Here is a 14,971-nt window from a genome sequence, read left to right as displayed (position 1 = left end):
CCACATAGAGCCTTGGCACACATGCTTTATCATTACAGAGCCCTAATGATATACGACCACACAGATTTGGCACACATACTTCACCATTACTTAGCCCTAATGCTATACAACCAAACAGGCTCAGCACACATACTTCATCATTAATTAGCTCTAGTGATATACAATGACACAGAGCCTTGGCACGCATACTTCTCATTACTTAGCTTTAATGATATATAGACACATAGAGCCCTGACACACACACATTTCATTATTACTTATCCCTAATGATATACAACCGCACAGAGCCTAGGCATACATACTTCGACCTTATGTAGCCTAATGATATACAACCATGTTTGGCCTTTGCCCACATACTTCATCATTACTTAGCCCTAATGATATACAGCCACATACAGCCTTGGCACCTGTACTTCACCATTACTTTGCCCTTATGATATACAACCACATAGCCTTAGCAGACACACTTCATCATTACATAGCCCTAATGATATACAACCACACAGCCTTGGCACACATATATCATTATGACGTATCCCTAATGATATACAACCACATATTGTCTTGACATATATGCTTCATCAATACTTAGCCCTAATGATATACAACCACATAGAGCCTTGGCACACGTACTTCTCATTATTCAGCCCTAATGATATACAACCGCATAGAGCCCTGGCACACATACTTTATCATGACTTAGACCTAATGATATACAACCACGTAGAGCCTTGGCAAACATACTTCATCCTTACTTATCCCTAATGATATACAACAATATTGGCCTTTGCACACATACTTCATCATTACTTAGCACAAATGATATACAACGACATAGGGCCTTGGCACACATGTTTCATCATTAATTAGCCGTAAAGATATACAACCACATAGAGCCTTGTCACACATACTTCATCATTACTTAGCTCTAGTAATATATAACAACACAATTTTGCCACACATACTTCATCACTACTTAGCCCTAATGATATATAACAGCATAGGGCCTTGGCATACATACTTCATCATTACTCAGACCTAATGATATACAGCCACATAAAGCCTTGGCACACAAACCTCACCATTACTTAGCCCTAATGATATACAACCACACAGGCTTGACACACATATTTTATCATTAATTAGCCCTAATGATATACAACCACATAGAGCCTTGGCACACATACTTGTCATTACTTAGCCCTAATGATATACAATCACATAGAGCCTTGGCATATATACTTCATCCTTACTTAGCCCAATGATATACAACCACGTTTGGCCTTTGCCATATACTTTATCACTGAACAAAAGAAAAAATGCCAGCACCAAGGAGGATCTGAATTATTTTATTGAAAGACTGAAACTAGACAGGTTTCAGCACAAGGCTTTCTTCAGTAGTAAATTTCCAAGCTGTCAAAAATCATCAACTTATATAGCTTCCAGGCATTGAGATAGAATGACATCACTTCCTGTAGTCAACATAAACCAAAAAATGGTTGATAAAAAATAATTGTGATAAAAACCATGAAAAATGTTAACTGAGGAAATGTAATGATAGTATTAAACAGCCCCTGATATTTCATTTATCATCATGAATATTCACATAAAATAGATATATCTGGCATATATTATATACCTATAAATAGAGAACATGATGATTAATTATGATTAATTATGCAGAAGTGAAAAACCATCATCAATAATACAGTTGCATTGGGAAAGAAATAATAATAACTAAATAATCATGTCTCAATAGAGGTGAATGAAAAAATGAAAAAATGTCTTGTAGGATGGGAGATGTTTTAGAAAAAACATAGGTCATAATTTGTCATTCAACCCTGGAGGGAAAAGCCCCCCAAGTTTAATAATCCATCTTTTTTCTTTTTTATTCAGAATGTCAAGCCACCCTGTTTTAAATAATCTGTTACCAATTATACGATCAATAATAGTAAATGAAAATTTAGCAGTGGAATGTTTAGTGGTATGTCTATATAGTGCATTAGTTAATCTTTGGTTCCTGATGTCCCCAAGATGTTCAGAGATCCTGATACGGAACTGTCTTGATGTTTGTCCAACATAGAAGGCCTGACATGTACATGTGGCGAGATAGATAATCCAGTCTGAACTGCAGTTTCCAAAAAATTTAATGTTATGAATTTGTCCAGTGTTTTTGCTGGTGAAACTAGTGATTTTAAAAATGTAACTACAAAAGCTGCAGTGGCCGCAAGGAAAGATACCTATGAGTTTATCCCCTGTAAGTGTCCTTTGTGTGAGGGTGTCATTGTGAGAGCTCGTTCTTTTATAGTGTGAAAAAAGGGAACCAAGCGTTTTGCCCTTCCTATATGAAAAATATTATTGTTCCCCTAGGTAACCTTCCAAAAGTGGATGTGAGTTCAATATATTCCAATGATTATTGATAATATTAATCAGGTTCCTACTATTTCTGCCATATGTGGTAACGAATCTACATACATCAGTGTCTGTGTCTCTCTTACCAGTATGATATTGTAAAAGAGAGTCCCTGGGTTTGTTATTGCTAAAGTTCACTGCAGAGTTAATGATTTGTGGAGAGTAGCCCCTAGACAAAGATCTGCTGGTTAAATCCGCCTGATATGTTGTGAGATCATCCTCAGAAGAACATATTCTTTTAATCCGCAAAAATTGAGATTTAGGTATATTTTTGATAATATGTTTGGGATGAAAGCTTTCTGCATGTAAAAGGGTATTGTATTGTGGAAATTTTATGTGAACAAAGGTTTTAAGTGTATTATCTGATTGCCTTTCTAGATGAACGTCCAAAAAATGTATTTCCTTTTGATGATATTCCACAGTAAATTCAATACCCCAGATATTCCCATTGAGATGCTCAATAAATTCCTGGAGATATTCTGTACCTCCCTTCCATACTAGCCAGCAGTCGTCAAGGTATCTTCTCCATATATCAATTTCTGGTAGATATATATTGTGCATTGGATCATAAATGATGTGTTCTTCAATGTAACCCATAAAAAGATCTGCATAAATAGGTGCAAATGAAGCACCCATGGCCGTACCTTGAAGTTGCCAGTAACAATCTTGTTGAAAGTAGAACACGTTTTTGGTAAGAATGTGTTCGGCCATACATACTAGTAATGTATTCATTCCCGGAGGGTACATGTTGGATCTATTTAACCAGAACTCCAAGGCCATTAAACCCGCCCAATGCGGAATACTGGTATATAAGGATGTTACATCAAGGGTGCACATTAACCATTCAGGATCCAATTGAGACTCTGAGACAATCTGCAGGAATTCAGTGGTGTCCTGGATTCTGGCTCGAATAAATGATAACAGTGGTTTCAATTTTTCAGTAAGAAAGACGGATAAAGGTTCAGTGAGAGACCCAATGCCAGATACTATGGGTCTGCCAGGTGGATAATGAATAGATTTATGAATTTTAGGTAGTAAGTAAAGGTGTTGTTTGGCAGGGTCTTGAACCATCAGATGTACTTTGGTTTTATCTGAAATAATTCCCGCTTCAACCGCTTGCTCCAAGAAATTGTTAATTTCCAATTGAAAACTAGGTGTAGGGTCGATGTCCATTTTCATGTAATGATGATGGTTGGATAGTTGCCTATAACCTTCATCCCGATAATAATCGGTGTCCATGACAACAACTGCACCCCCTTTATCAGCAGGAATGATAACAATTTCTGTATTATTCTTCAGTTGTGTGAAAGCTAGTTGTTCTTTCTTGGAAAGATTGTGCCTCAAATTTTCTTCTGAGCTTAGATGAAAGTGTATATCCTTAATGACAGCCTGCTGGAAAACAGCAACGTGTTTGTCCATAGGAGGATTAAATATTGATTTATGAAATCTGAAATCAGATGATCTTTGAGTGTCATCAGATTTGTCCTGTTGTTTGAAAAATAATTTGAGGTTAATCTTTCTACAAAACTCTAAAGTGTCAGATACTAATGAGCTCTCATCAATAAAGAATCCGGGAATAAAACCAAGGCCTTTATTAAGTAAGGAATATTGGTCATCAGATAAAGCATGTTTTGAAATATTAAGAACATTAGTACATTGTTCATTTATTTCACTATTGACATGAACAGTTCTTCTAAGCTTGTTGCTCCTATGTTTCCTGCCTGTCCTGTGTTTCCTACCCCTAAAGGGACCTCAGTTGTTCTACCCCTTTTAGCATTTGGAGATTCACCAATACTTGTTATTTCTGTGTATGTAGTAGAGGATTCCTCACCAGAAGTAGTAGTACCTGATCCTGTCTTTTTCAAGATTGACCTAGGCCTCCTTTTGCATATAGAAGAGGCATTCTTGGTGCCTTGAGCAAACCTGACACCCCTCTGTGATTCAAATTGTCTGCCCCGCTCATAATCCTCCTTGTCCCGGGCAAATTTGTGCAGTTTTTTACTTTTAAGATTATTTTCCAAAGCAGATATCTCTTTGGATAATTTGCTCAGACAATGGTGAAAATTACTATTTTCCTCAAACTGCTTGAGGTTGTTACAAGTTTATTCTACTTCTGAGATATTTGTCTGTACAGTTCACTCATAGAATAATGCCAGTATATTAACTCTGGCCATTGCGGCCTCCTGTTGTGCTATTTGCCACTTCTTAAGCAAAGCATCATCCGGTGTACCAACCAGTGGTTGGATTTTACATCTCAATCCCCCGAGGGGATATATTCTGCACCTGATATGCTTTGAACAGTTTGTGGTGCCAGATGTTTGTTCTTAACATTCTAATTTGTTTACCCAACTTGTGAAATAAGTTTTCGCAACCGTCAACTGGATCTGTTAACTCCAAATTATTAGTTTCAGTGGAGCTAGTGCCAATTCCAAAAATTTTTAGATCATCCTTATCGGAGCATAAACCAGACTATAATTTTTGAAGATCCATGACAATAAGTTGCTTGAACCGATGAAAAGAAAAGGGCTGACAAAACTAAATTGTCAGAGCAAAATATCCAAGGTAGTTATATATAAGCCAATTGTAAATAGAATCACAGAGGGGTACAGGCTTAGGCACTCAAGTGATAATGATACAAAATCAGGTCTGTATATCCCAATTAGTAAAAAGACCGCAGTCTGGATACTAAAATGTGGAATCTGATAGAAAGTTTTTGATCATATGTTGAATATCATGAGCAGGGTCGTATGGAAAACTTAAAATCTGAAATATGTTCAATGTAATGAAAAGAAAAAGTATAGCTATGTCATGTAATGAATGACAATTAGACCCATTCAATAAACCACAAAGGTACCCACAGTAAATGCAAAGAATTTGCAATAAACAGGATAAATATGAATAGTGAATACAGTTATAGACATCTAACTGAAAAACTTGTGATTCAATTGTGTTATAAATATATAATAGTTAAGCATTAGACTACCTATTCTAAGATATAGGTGGTGTTAATTATTGAGTCTATGTACAAAACTGGGGGTCCCAGGAGTAATGGCAAAGGTAACAATTCAGCTAATATAATCAGTACAGGAATACTATTGTTGTTAGTATCCAATAGACTGAGCCAGACCAACTGTACACTGGTCTAATGAAAAAAATTTAAGACCAATCAAACACTATGAGATATCAATAAGACAATTCTCATATACAAAATAATGTTATATTTGTTGTATGAATGTTACCAAACATTAATGAAATAAACCTAAATCTATATAAAATTGGTAATGAACAGCTATCAAAGGCTAGAATTATCATAAATGGGAAGAAATAACATAAGTTAGAAGAGAAAACAGGTATGAATTCCTAATTATCAAAATACAAAAAGCTTATTCCTCCTCATGAAACTGTTATAAAGTCTTGGAATATACTGATTATTACATACAAAAAATAAAAAATGAATGTCAAATGTATTAGAACATCAGTCAAGGATACCTGGTGAGAAAAGACTATATTATAATGCTATAATCAAATTGTTTTGGAATATCCCAAAATGTAGGGTATATGCCCCAATTCCAATGACAGATGTTTGTTCATTAACAGTTCGATGATCCAATAATAATCAACAGATAATCATACAAAATATAAAACAATGATCCGCCCAACATGTATTATACAGGGCCCCATAGGTCCATAATGATAAACCCATGACAATAATACCATTTATCGATAGCGACCATCCTACTATGAGTATAACATAGTCAAATAATATGACAGCTTATTGCAGCCTGTAGTTGTCCAAAAGTAGAAAAGTAATAACCAAGAAATAATGTCAGTAATCCAAATCAAAGCGTGGACATCTGGCGACAAAAATGCTGTTAACGCCAATCCTTATAGTCTAATCATGAACTAGTTGTTAAAAAACAAGAACACAGTACCTGAAAAATGTACGCTTCCCAGATAAAACACAATCCAGTTCCAGGTACAAAAAATGCTGTCTAGTTGGCCCTAGAGGTAAAGTCACAAGTTGTATAATCCACGTGCTAGCGCCAAATACAAAGATACTATTAGCACATGTAGAAATGCTAGTAGCGCCAATCCTGTGTTCCAATCGTCAGCTAGTTGTTTAAGAAACAAAAACACAGTACCTGAGAAGAGATGTAGGCTTCCCGGTTGGACATAATCCAATGGTAGTATAAGGAAAACACGCTATCTTGATGGCCCCTCTGTGTCACAAAGTACCAAATATGAAGAGAAAAACAAGAAAAATGATGGAAATCCAAAAACTGAAGCGCTGACTGTAGAAGTCTGCGTACAGAGTTTGACGACTGAATGTACGACCAAACTAATATCCCAAAAAGATGTCTCCCATCCAAAAAATTAATTTCCCAACTGCAAACATTGAATAAAGCCATAAATAATCCAAAATTGGAAGTTATATAGCCATGGATAACGCCAGTGTCCAGCGAAGAATCCTCGACAACAGGCACAGAAAATGGCGACGCAAGTAGTGGATCCTACAAACGCGAACAGCCAGCAATACAAAAGTAGTATGTCAAGAGAAGGCTAGCAAGTAAGGCTAGTACCAGACAAGCAAGCTCGGTTGAACAAAAGAAAAAATGCCAGCACCAAGGAGGATCTGAATTATTTTATTGAAAGACTGAAACTAGACAGGTTTCAGCACAAGGCTTTCTTCAGTAGTACATTTCCAAGCTGTCAAAAATCATCAACTTATATAGCTTCCAGGCATTGAGATAGAATGACATCACTTCCTGTAGTCAACATAAACCAAAAAAATGGTTGATAAAAAATAATTGTGATAAAAACCATGAAAAATGTTAACTGAGGAAATGTAATGATAGCATTAAACATCCCCTGATATTTCATTTATCATCATGAATATTCACATAAAATACATATATCTGGCATATATTATATACCTATAAATAGAGAACATGATGATTAATTATGCAGAAGTGAAAAACATCATCAATAATACAGTTGCATTGGGAAAGAAATAGTAATAACTAAATAATCATGTCTTAATAGAGGTGAATGAAAAAATGAAAAAATGTCCAATTCCCAATGCAACTGTATTATTGATGATCGTTTTTCACTTCTGCATAATTAATCATCATGTTCTCTATTTATAGGTATATAATATATGTCAGATATATCTATTTTATGTGAATATTCATGATGATAAATGAAATATCAGGGGCTGTTTAATACTATCATTACATTTCCTCAGTTAACATTTTTCATGGTTTTTATCACAATTATTTTTTACCAACCATTTTTTTGGTTTATGTTGACTACAGGAAGTGATGTCATTCTATCTCAATGCCTGGAAGCTATATAAGTTGATGATTTTTGACAGCTTGGAAATTTACTACTGAAAAAAGCCTTGTGCTGAAACCGGTCTAGTTTCAGTCTTTCAATAAAATAATTCAGATCCTCCTTGGTGCTGGCATTTTTTCTTTTGTTCAACCGAGCTTGCTTGCCTGGCACTAGCCTTACTTGCTAGCCTTCTCTTGACATAATACTTTATCATTACTTAGCCCTAATGATATACAGGAACATACAGCCTTGGCACACATACTTCACCATTACTTAGCCCTTATGATATACAGCCACACAGCCTTGGCAAACATACTTCATCATTACTTAGCTGTAATGATATACAACCACACCAATGTTGGTGCACATATTTCATCATTACTTAGACCTAATGATATATTACCACATAGGACCTTGGCAGACATGCTTCGTCATTAATTAGCCCTAATGCTATACAACCACACAGCCTTGGCACACATACTTCATCATTACATAGCCCTAATGACATGCAACCATACAGCCTTGGCATACATACTTCATCATTACTTAGCTCTATTGATATACAACTACATATATTCCTGACACACATACTTCATTATTACTTAGCCCTAATGATATACAGCCATATAGAGTCTTGCCACACACACTTCATCATTACTAAGCCCTAATGCTATAAACCTGGATAGAGCCTTGGTACACACAATTCATCATTACTTAGCCCTAATGATATACAGCCACATAGTGCCTTGGCACACATACTTCATCCATGGCACACATACTTCATCCTTACTTCATCCATTAACAAATTGTATAACAAAAGAAGGAAGCTACTGCACGACAGAGCAAAATCCCATAAAGGGAAGACATCTCTGATCAACATTAGCAGAAAACTACGTTCTCTCATAAAGACATCCAAGGCCAACTTTGAGAGAAAAATCGCTAAGGACACTAAAGATAACCACAAAGCCTTCTTCAGCTATGTTAGAAGCATGGGCGGAAACCCTCAGATATTCTCAGAGTTAGTTCACAACAACAAAAATACACTGAACCCACAGATATTGCCAACATTCTGGCTGACAGGTTCAGTGCAAATTTCTCCCCTCCCTCACCCCCAAAAGAAGAAATACTTATCCCAGCCGAATGTAATCTCCCTGTCATCTCAGATGTCCAAGTGAGAACCACCCTCAACAAAGCTAAAAACACAGCATCAATGGGACCTGACGGTATCCCGGGTTGCGTGGTACGTGAACTACAAGAGGAGCTAAACCCGCACATAAAAATGCTATTTAACCTTAGCCTTACTAAAGGATATGTACCTGAACACTGGCGTACAGCAACAGTGGTCCCACTCCACAAAGGGGGTATCGCTACAGACCCTGGGAACTATCGCCCCATAAGCTTAACCAGCCTGGTCTGCAAAGCTATGGAAAGAATCATTATGGAACTCATAAAGAGAGACATAGGGGACCTACAGACACTTGACCCCACCCAGTTTGGCTTTGTAAAGGGCAGATCCTGCCTTTTGAACCTGGTTGACTTTTTCAAAACAGTCACTAGAGCCATTGATGAGGGCAAAGCAGTCCATACAGCCTACCTGTACTTGGCTAAGGCCTTCAACACAATACCCCACTCAGGCATCCTAGATAAGCTCACCAGCTTAAACGTAAACCCTTATGTCACTAGATGGTTTGCAAACTGGCTGAAGGACAGAACCCATGAAGTTAAAATCGCTGGAGCAATGTCAGACTCAAAGCCAGTCGCAAGTGGTGCCCCACAGGGATCTGTCCTGGGACCCCTCTTGTTCGGCATTTATTTCTCAGATGTTAAAGCAAACATGGGAGGGTTGTGGCTGACAAAGTTCACAGATGACTGCAAACTAGGCACCATAGTCGATACACCAGCAGACACATACATCCTACAAAAAGGCCTCACAGAAATGGACAACTGGTGCCGGAGTCAGGGCCTTAAACTAAATGCCAAAAAATGTATAGTCATCCCCTTTGGGAAAAACAAAGTACACACAAATTATCACATAGACAGCAACCCACTGAGTACGGAAAAAGTAATCAGAGACCTAGGGACCCAAGTCGACAGCGACCTCTCATTTGACACCCATGTTGCCAAAGTGGTTAGAAAAACATTCTACCTTGCACACCTCATCATGAAGAGATTCACATCCAGATCCAAGGATGTCATTGTACCCCTATACTCCTCCCTCATCAGACCCATGATAGAGTACAATGCCCCATTTGGTATGTACCTCACCCAGCATTTGCAACAGCTGGAGAGACCACAAAAGTACCTCACCAAGAGGATCAAGGGTCTCCAACATATGTCTTACTCTGCCAGACTAAAGAAACTCCAGCTCTATTCAGTAGCATACTGCCTGCTCAGAGGTGATCTCTGCCTGACGTATAAGGCCATGTCCAATCCGGATCTGATGGACATGCTCAGTCTCAAAAAATCCAAATCCATCAGGACCACGAGAGCTAAAGACTTAAACCTCGGCACAAGTACGAATAGGACATGCTGGAGGGATAGATTCATAACCCAGAGGCTTCCCATGATTTGGAACAAGATCCCAGTTCATGATAGGCAGAGCCCTCACTGACTCTCTTCAATAGAAATCTTGATCAGTGGATGGGAGATTGTAAGTTTACCCCAGGGGTCACATCTGTGTCACTGCTAGACAGGGGCACAGTAAACTAATTCTATTATATAAGGGGGCCTTCATTGTGTCACTACTAGACAGAGGCATAGTATTCTAAATTTATTCTGTGCATTTTTGTGCATTTTTGTACCATTTCATGGGGTGGCGAAAGCCACATCACTATGGCTAGGCTTACAAATGCCCCAGGGCAGATAGCCTAGTACTAAACTATGAAACTATGAAACTTTGCTTTAGTGATATACAACCACATAGAGCCTTGGCACTCAAACGTCATTATTGCTTAGCCTTAATGAAATACAACAGCATAGTGCCTTGGCACAAATACTTCAAAATTACTTAGACCTAATGATATAAAACCACATAGAGCCCTGGCACACAAACTTCATCCTTACTTACCCTAATGATATACAACCATGTTGGGCCTTGGCCCACATACTTTATTATTACTTAGCCCTAATGATATACAGCCACATAGAGCCTTGGCATACTTACTACATCTTTACTTATCCCTTATGATATAATAGCAAACAGAGCCTTGGCACACATACATCATTGTTACTAAATCCTAATGATATACAAGCACATGGATCATTGGCACACATACTTCATTATTACTAAGCCCTAATGATATATAACCACATATAGCCTTAACACACATGCTTCATCATTACTTAGCCCTAATGATAATCAACCACACAGTCTTGGCACACATACTTCAGCATTACTAAGCACTAATGACATACAACTCCATAGAGTCATGGCACACATATTTCATCACTACTTTGCCCTAATAATATACAACAATACAGACTTGGCATACATACGTCATCATTACTTAGCCGTAATGATATACAACCACATAGGGCCTTGGCACACATACTTCATCATTACTAAACTCAAATAATATAAATCCTCATATAGTCTTGAAATACATACTTCATAATTACTTAGCCCTAATGATATACAACAACATAGAGCATTGGCACACATACTTCATCGTGACTTAGCCTTTATAATATACCACCACATAGGCAAGGCATACATACTTCATCATTACTTCACCCTAATGATATAAAACCACAAGGGGGCTTGCCACACATACTTCATCATTACTTAGTGCTAATGATATACAACCACATATAGTCTTGATACACGTACTTCATCATTACTTAGCCTTAATGATATACAATCACACAGCCTTGGCACACATACTTCATCATAACTTAGCCCTAATGATATACAACCATATATAGTGTTAACACACATACTTCATCATTACTTAACCCTAATTATATAGAATCACACAGTAGTGGCACATATACTTCATCATTCCATAGCTTTAATGATATACAACCACACAGCTTTGGCACACATACTTTGTCATTATTGAGCGCTAATGATATATGACCACATGTAGTCTTGACAAACATACTTCATGATTAGTTAGCCCTAATGATATGCACCCACACAGTCTTGGCAAACATACTTCATGATTATTTAGCCCTAATGATGTACAACCACATATAGTCTTTGAACACATCCTTCATCATTACTTAGTCCTAAAGATATACAATCAGCCTTGGCACTCATACTTAATCATTCCTTAGCCCTAATAATATACAACCACATAGTGCTTTGGCACACGTACTTCATCAAATCTTAGTACTAATGATATACAACCACTTAGGGCCTTGGCACATATTCTTCCTCATTACATAGCCCTAATGATATACAACCACATAGCCTTGGCACACATACATCATCATTTCTTAGGCCTAATGATATGCAACAACTTAGGGTCTTAACACACATGCTTCCTCATTACATAGCCCGAATGATAGACAACCACATAACCTTGGCACACATGCTTCATCATTACTTAGCCCTAATGATATACAACCACATAGAGCCTTGGTGCCCATACTTCATCAATACTTAGCACAAATGATATACAACCACATATAGTCTTGACACACAAACTTCATCATTATTTAGCCCTATTGATAGACAAACACACAGCCTTGGCACACATGCTTCATCATTACTTAGCCCTAATGATATATAACCACATAGAGCCTTTGTACACATACTTCATCATTGCTTAGCCTTAATGATACACAACCGCATAGTGCCTTGGCACACATACTTCATCATTACTTAGCCCTAATGATATACAACTACGTAGAGCCTTGGCACACATACCTTATCATTACTTAGCCCTTATAATATACAACCGCATAGAGCACTGGAAAACAAACTTCACCATTACACATCTTAATGATATACAACCACACAGCATTAGCATACATACTTCACCACTACTTTGCCTTAATGATAAAAACTGCATAGGCATTGGCACACATGCTTTGTCATTACTTAGCCTTAATGATATACAACCACACAGACCTGGCATACATACTTCATCATTACTTAGCCCTAATGATATACAGCCACATAAGACCTTGGCACACATACTTCATCATTACTTAGCCCTAATGATATACAGCCACATATGGGCTTGGTACACATACTTCATCATTAATTAGCTCAAATAATATAGAACCTCATATAGTCTTGAAGTACATACTTCATCATTACTTAGCCCTAATGATATACAACCACATAGAGCCTTGGCACACATACTTCATCATTACTTTTCCCTAATGATATACAACAACTTAGGGACTTGGCACACATGCTTCAGCATTACTTAGCCCCAATGATATACAACCACATAGAGCCTTGGTACACATACTTGATCATTAGTTAGCCATAATTATATACAGCCACATAGAGCCTTGGCACACATACTTCATCATTACTTTGCCCTAATGATATACAACAACACAGTCTTGGCACACATACTTCATCATTACTTAGGTCTATTGATATACAACCACTTGTGGTCTTGGCATACATGCTTCCTCATTACATAGCCCTAATGATATACAACCACACAGCCTTGGCACACATACTTCATCATTACTTAGTCCTAATGATATACAACCACATAGAGCCTTGACACACATACTTCATCATGACTTAGCTCTAATGATATACAACCATAATGGGCCTTTGCACACATACTTCATCATTAATTAGCCCTAATGGTATACAGCCAAATAGAACCTTGGCACACATACTTCACCATTATCTAGCCCTAATGATTTACAATCACACAGCCTTGGCATACATACTACATCATTACTTAGCCGTAATGAAATATAACCACATTGGGCCTTTGCAAACATGCTTCACAATTACTTAGCCCTAATGATATACAACCACATAGAGCCTTGGCACAGATACTTCATTATTACTTAGCTCTAATGATATATAACTAGACAATTTTGGCGCACACGGTTGGGAGGGTGGCTTAATGGTTAAGGTGTTTGCCTTACAATCACAAGGTGCAGGGTTTGAGTCTCACAAGGGATAATTGAATAGGCTTAAAATGGCTCACAAGAGCAGTTAGCTTAGAACTAATCTATGAACCTATGAACATACTTCATCATTACTTAGCCCTAATGACATATTACCACATAGGGCCTTGGCACACATGCTTCATCATTACATAGCTTTAATGCTATACAACCACACAGACTTGGTACACATACTTCATCATTACTTAGCCCTTAGGATATACAACCACACAGCCTTGGCATACATATTTCATCATTACTTAGCCCTAATGCTATACAACCACCCAGCTTTCAAACACATATTTCATCATTACTTAGCCCTAATGATATACAGCCAGACAGAGCCTTGGCACACATACATTTTCTTTACTTAGCCCTAATGATATACAGCCACACAGTCTTTTCACACATACTTCATCAATACTTAGCTCTAATGATACACAGCCACATAGAGCCTTGGCACACATATTTCACCTTAACTTAGCCCTAATGATATATAACCACACAGGCTTGGCACACATACTTCATCATTAATTAGCCCTAATGATGTGCAACCACATAGAGCCTTGGCACACATGCTTCATCATTACATATCCCTAATGATATACAACCACATACAGTCTTGGCATGCATACGTCATCATTACAAAGCCCTAATGATATACAACCATGTAAAGCCTTGGGAAACATACTTTATCCTTACATAACCCTAATGCTACACAACCATGTTGGGTATCTGCACACATACTTCATCATTACATAGCCCAAATGATATAGAACAACACAGTTGTGGCACACATACTTCATCATTACTTAGCCCTAATGATATAAAATCTCATAGAGCCTAGGCACATATACTTTTCATTACTTAACCCTAATAATATACAACCACATAGAGCCCTGGCACACATACTTTATCATTACTTATCCCTAATGATATACAAGCACATAGGACCTTGGCACACATACTTCATCCTTACTTACCCTAATGATATACAGCAATGTTTAGCCTTGGCCCACATACTTAATCATTACTTAGTCCTAATGATATACAGCCACATAGAGCCTTGGCACACTTACTTCATATTTGGTTATCATTAAAGTTATACTAGCAAGTAGAGCCTTGGCACACA

Source organism: Protopterus annectens, chromosome 1.part0 (assembly GCF_019279795.1).
Source record: "Protopterus annectens isolate FY-2018-M chromosome 1.part0, PAN1.0, whole genome shotgun sequence".
In the NCBI taxonomy this organism is placed as follows: Eukaryota; Metazoa; Chordata; order Ceratodontiformes; family Protopteridae; genus Protopterus; species Protopterus annectens.
This window is presented reverse-complemented; position numbering follows the sequence as displayed.